The sequence below is a fragment of the Giraffa tippelskirchi genome, chromosome 12 (assembly GCF_054371585.1).
Source record: "Giraffa tippelskirchi isolate mGirTip1 chromosome 12, T2T-mGirTip1v1.2.pri, whole genome shotgun sequence".
Classification (NCBI taxonomy): Eukaryota; Metazoa; Chordata; class Mammalia; order Artiodactyla; family Giraffidae; genus Giraffa; species Giraffa tippelskirchi.
The window spans coordinates 33,691,283-33,697,452 of NC_137286.1; positions in this window are offsets into that span (position 1 = coordinate 33,691,283).

Consider the following 6,170-nt stretch of genomic DNA (forward strand, 5'->3'; position numbering starts at 1 on the left):
TCTACTGGCTGCCTTGCGGCTGCCAGCCAGAACCTTGAGACTGCCCTGCCTGGAGCCCTGTCCCTTTCCCTTCCCCTTGGGATCTACACTCAGGCCACCAGGAGGCGCTATTCCCCCTCAGACCCCATAAGACCACAGGCCAGCATCATTAAAGAGACCAAATTCTATGAGAGGGCAGAAGGCAAGTCATGGCGGGGAATGCGTGGGGAAGACAATGGCCTTTGTCTAATCGCTGCTATGAATCTGGCACTTCCCACGCAAGACCTTACCTCATCCTCCAGCCGCCACAATGAGGGTGGGGTCAGGGGGCATGGGGCAGGGTTCTGAGTCACAAACAACAAAAACCGTCCTCTGGCTAACAGGCAAAAAATAAACGTGCTGTTCACCAAAATAACAGAATCTCAAAGAAGATAACCGCAAGGAGACAGCCAGCATCAGGCCTCCAGTGCGGTTTGAACAGGATGCTGTCCCCAGCCTCTTGGCTCCCAGCTGCAACTGAAAATAACCTCCAAGGGTCCCTGGTGTTTGTGGCACTGCTACCCTCTCTCCCACACCTTTGCCCTAGCTAACCCGAAGCCTCACATTCTTTCTGCAACATGAAGGATGTAGCCAGCTCCTCTCAAGTTTTGGTCCTATCGCCCCAACCTCCACCAGGCACCCAAGACTCAGGCAGGCCTGAAGTTGCCACACTCACCGCTGACTGGCCACATAGGTGGAGGGCGGGGGGAGGTGGGCAGGGTCGGCCACCCTGCCTGTACCTGAGATTGGAGTTGCATGGCCCCAGACAGAGGAAGGGGAGTCTTTGAAGACAACAGGACTATCTCTACCAGGTGAAGTGGCTTCAGCTGGAAAGAGATGTAACCTGGAGCTCCAGGGGGCTACCTCTATGTCAGGAGAGTACCCCTAGAGACACAGTGGTTAAGAGCTGGGGTCTAAGAAGATGGGCTTGGGGGAAGGACAACGGGGAGGCAAGCAAGAGGCTTCTTCTTGGGATTGGAGCCCTGAGACCTCCAGCAGGAATGGTAGCCAGAGACCCCAAGGAGAATTCAGTTGCCCATTTATTCATTCAACATGCATTTACAGAAGCAGGACAGGAACTCCCCACCTAGCCACCCACTCTTCAGAAAAGCCAAAGGACAGGGACATGTCCCTCCAGGTCCCCTGGGGCCCCATCCCGGTCTCAGGCAGCTTCTAAAACCTCCTCAGCTCCCGGAGGATCTCCTCGCTGCCCAGTTTCACCCCACCCTTCAGTCAGCTCCCCTGACCTCAGACAAACACACAGCAGTTTATTCACAGGTACAACACCTGGCAAGAGATTTGCATGTGATTTGCAAAAGCTTGGCCTGAGGCTCACCAGCACCCAGCTGTTTGCAGCTCAAGCCAGGCTAGCCTCCTGCTCCAACTCCTTGCCCACCCCCAGCCCAGGCCAAGTTTCCAACTTTTACACTGTGAAGATCCAAAACCCCTTTTCAGCTTTTCCCAAACAGTTCCCAGGAGAAAGCCAAAACACCACCAACTGGGCTTCCAATCCATGAGGCTGAGCCTGGGGACCTCTGGGTGGAGGTTGGTCCAGCTCAAAGAGGACACTTGTCAGATGAACGGCTCCGGGTAGCCTTGAAGGGGAAACACCAAACTTTAAGAGGCTTTCTTAGGACTCCGGGGGTACCAAGAAACTCTCGTTCAGACTCTTTGCCACCCTATGGATTCTTTGTCACCGTATGGAACATCCTCCGTCCATGAGATTCTCCAGGCAAGGATACTGGACTGATTTGTCATTTCCTTCTTCAGGGGATCTCTCCAATCCAGAAATCAAACCCTCATCTCTTATGTCTCCTGCATTGGCAGTGGGTTTTTACCACTAGTGCCACCTGGGAAGCCCCAGTACCTGAGAAGTAGTAAGTAAACACATCTTCAGGATTTGATGAATGGACGCAGGAGGGTTACGGTTCATGAGCCATTATGAAACTGTAGGCTCGGGAATAGACAAAAGCCTTGGGAAGCTGGACTGAACACTCAGAGGACAGCAGGAGACAGCTGGAACTACACAGCTTGTTTCCTGAATCAGAGAAAAAATATTCATCTCACTGCCAGTGTGTGTGAGTATGCCTGGGGCCACAGCACTGCGCTAAATGATGAACTCTCCTTCATCCCTATTTAGCATCACAAGGGAGGTGAGCCTCTCATCTTAGAGATGAGGGAAGTGAGGCTCAGAAATGTTCTGTGACCTTTCCTCTAGGTCACACTGCTGGGCAGGAGTGAGACCAGGACTCTAATCTAGAAGCTGTTTAAGTCAATTGGGTTAGAAAGGCACAATGGCATCTTGAGTTCTCCCTCCCCTACCCAGGGTCTGGTGACTAAGTTCACTCATGGAATTTCCTTCAGTTTCCTTTTCTGCAAAATGGAGAGAGTAATGATACCTACTTCTCGAATACATCACAGGGATTAATTGACATTGAAGACATGTTAAAGAGGCTTCCCAGGTGGCGCTAGTGATGAAGAACCCACCTGCCGATGCAGAAGATGTAAGAGGTGCTGGATCAATCCCTGGGTTGGGAAGATCCCCTAGAGTAGGAAATGGCAACTCACTCCAGTGTTCTTGCATTGCTCCCACTTGGATAATCCAGGATAATCTTTAAAAGGGGCTTCCCTGGAGGCTCAGATGGTAAAGAATCCACCTGCTACTACAAAGCCACAGTCATCAAGACAGTATGGTACTGGCACAAGGACAGAAATATAGATCAATGGAACAAAATAGAAAGCCCAGAGATAAATCCACGCACCTATGGACACCTTATCTTCAACAAAGGAGGCAAGAATATACAATGGAGAAAAAACAAACTCTTTAACAAGTGGTGCTGGGAAAACTGGTCAACTACTTGTAAAAGAATGAAACTAGAACACTTTCTAACACCATACACAAAAATAAACTCAAAATGGATTACAGATCTAAACGTAAGACCAGAAACTATAAAACTCCTAGAAGAAAACATAGGCAAAACACTCTCCGACATAAACCACAGCAGGATCCTCTATGACCCATCTCCCAGAATATTGGAAATAAAAGCAAAAATAAACAAATGGGACCTAATTAAAATCAAAAGCTTTTGCACAACAAAGGAAACTATAAGCAAGGTGAAAAGACAGCCTTCAGAATGGGAGAAAATAATAGCAAATGAAGCAACGGGCAAACAATCTCAAAAATATGCAAGCAACTCCTGCAGCTCAATTCCAGAAAAATAAACGACCCAATCAAAAAGTGGGCCAAAGAACTAAACAGACACTTCTCCAAAGAAGACATACAGATGGCTAACAAACACATGAAAAGATGCTCAACATCACTCATTATCAGAGAAATGCAAATCAAAACCACAATGAGGTACCATTTCACACCCATCAGAATGGCTGCTATCCAAAAGACTACAAGCAATAAATGCTGAAGAGGGTGTGGAGAAAAGGGAACCCTCTTACACTGTTGGTGGGAATGCAAACTAGTACAGCCACTATGGAGAACAGTGTGGGGATTTCTCAAAAAATTGGAAATAGAACTGCCATACGACCCAGTAATCCTACTACTGGGCATACACACTGAGGAAACCGGAATTGAAAGAGATACATGTACCGCAAAGTTCATCACAGCACTGTTTATAATACCCAGGACATGGAAGCAGCCTAGATGCCCATCAGCAGACGAATGGATAAGGAAGCTGCGATACATATACACAATGGAATATTACTCAGCCATTAAAAAAAAAATACATTCGAATCACTTCTAATGAGGTGGATGAAACTGGAGCCTACTATACAGAGTGAAGTAAGCCAGAAAGAAAAACACCAATACAGTATACTAACACATATATATGGTATTTAGTTAATCAGTAAAGATAACCCTGTATGTGAGACATCAAAAGAGACACAGGTAAATAGAACAGTATTGTGGACTCTATGGGAGAGGGCGAGGGTGGGAGGATATGGGAGAATGGCACTGAAGCATGTAAATTATCATATGTGAAACGAATCGCCAGTCCAGGTTTGATGCATGATATAGGGCGCTCGGGGCTGGTGCACCGGGATGACCCGGAGGGATGGGATGGGGAGGGAGGTGGGAGGGGGATTCTGGAAGGGGAAAACATGTACACCCATGGTGGATTCATGTCAATATATGGCAAAACAAATGCAGTACTGTAAAGTTAAAAATAATAATAATAAATAAAAAAACAAAAGCAAAAAAAAAAAGAATCCACCTGCAATGCAGGAGACCCAGGTTTGATCCCTGGGTCAGGAAGATCCCCTGGAATAGGAAGTGGCAACCCACTCCAGTATTCTAGCCTGGAGAATTCCATGGACACAGAGCACCTGGCAGGCTACAGTCCATGGGGTTGCAAAGAGTCTGACACAGCTGAGTGACTAACAATTTCACACTTTCAAGATATGTAAAATGCTTTGGACAGTGTCTGGCTTATTGTAACCCTTACATTAGTGGTAACTATTACTGCTATTTATTAACATTCATGTCATGGGCTTCCTCGGCAGTCCAGTGGTTAAGACTCTGCCTTTCACTGCAGGGAGCATGGGTTCCATCCCTGGTGGGAGAACTAAGGTCCCACATGACACAGGGTGTGGCCCCCCCAAAAAAAAATTCATGTCACTCATTCATTCAGCCAACATCTGAGCACCACGTTGCAGCCTCCGGTGGCAGACCAGGAAACCCACACAAAGCAGGCAGTCAAGGCTACAAAGCTGAGAAGAAGGCCCACTGAAGGGCCCTGAAGAGGGGAGCAATCAGCCTTGGGGTTTGGGAAAGGCTATTGCAGCTTCCTGGAGTACAATAAGCCAGTCAGTTCTCCATCCACGAGCAGAAATGACCTTTTAAAAATGCAAACACACAGCTGAGGCTATGAGGAAACCCTCAAAGAGCAGGGTCCCTCTGCCCCAAGGTGGACACAGGAGGCCCTGCAGACTCTGGCCACTGGCCTCTGCTCCTGAGGCAGCCCCCCCACACCCTGCACCTCAGCCCATCCTGGCCTCTTTCTGCTTCTCCCAAAGCTCAGCCCCTTCCAGCTGCAGAGCCTCTGCTTCTATTATTCCCTTGGCCTGCCTTCCAGGCACCTCTCTTCCTGCAGGGTCTGAGCGCTCAGGTGAGGAGGGCTTCTCTGCTACGTGCCTGCATATACCCGCACATCCCTCCTAGTAGCAATAACTCTCATCACCCTGTTTAGTATCTGTGCCCCAGAACATTCCAAAGCCAGGGACCCCAGAGAAAACAAACACGTGCCGTGGGGAGGACACCAGACAATTTGCAGCAATCCCAGGTTCCTTGACCAATCCATGTCATGAACTTAGCTCTGCATCTGCCTACTCCAGAGGGACTATGAATTGGGGAGCCCAGACCCATGACCTCCGAGGTCAGGAGACCAGCCAGTTAACTCCTGTGTTGTGGTCAGGGAGGCCCTATATACAGGCTGCCTCAGGCCACAAGAGTGAGGTCCTCCAGCTCCCAGTGGCCTCTTGGTTGGGTCACCACCACCACTAATACCACTAAAGCCAAAAAACCACCAAATCATCAAGATTTCTGCCACCATCATGGTAGAAGTAAAGAAGCTTCCTTAAAAATTCCCTTAGAGCAAACCATTACAGTAAAGAGAGGCGACATTAATCTGACATTTTAAATGCTTGTGCATAGTAAGCTTCCAGTAAATGTTAGTATCATCATCAATAATAATAACAAAGTATCAGGCACATTGTGACAGCAGCCATGAAATTAAAAGATGCTTGCTCCTTGGAAGAAAAGCTATGACAAACCTAGACAATGTATTAAAAAGCAAAGACATCACTTTGCAGACAAAGGTCCATATAGTCAAATCTATGGTTTTTCCAGTAGTCATGAATGGATGTGAGAGTTTAACCATAAAGAAGGCTGAGCAACAAAGAGTTGATCCTTTCGAACTGTGGTGCTGGAGAAGACTCTTGAGAGTCCCTTGGACAGCAAGGAGATCAAACCTGTCAACCCTAAAGGAAATCAACCCTGAATAGTTATTAGAAGAACTCATGCTGAAGTGGAAGTTCCAGTACTTTGGCCTCCTGATGTGAAGAGTCAACTCATTGGAAAAGACCCTGATGCTGGGAAAGATTGAAGGCAGGAGGAGAAGGACGCAACAGAGGATGAGATGGTT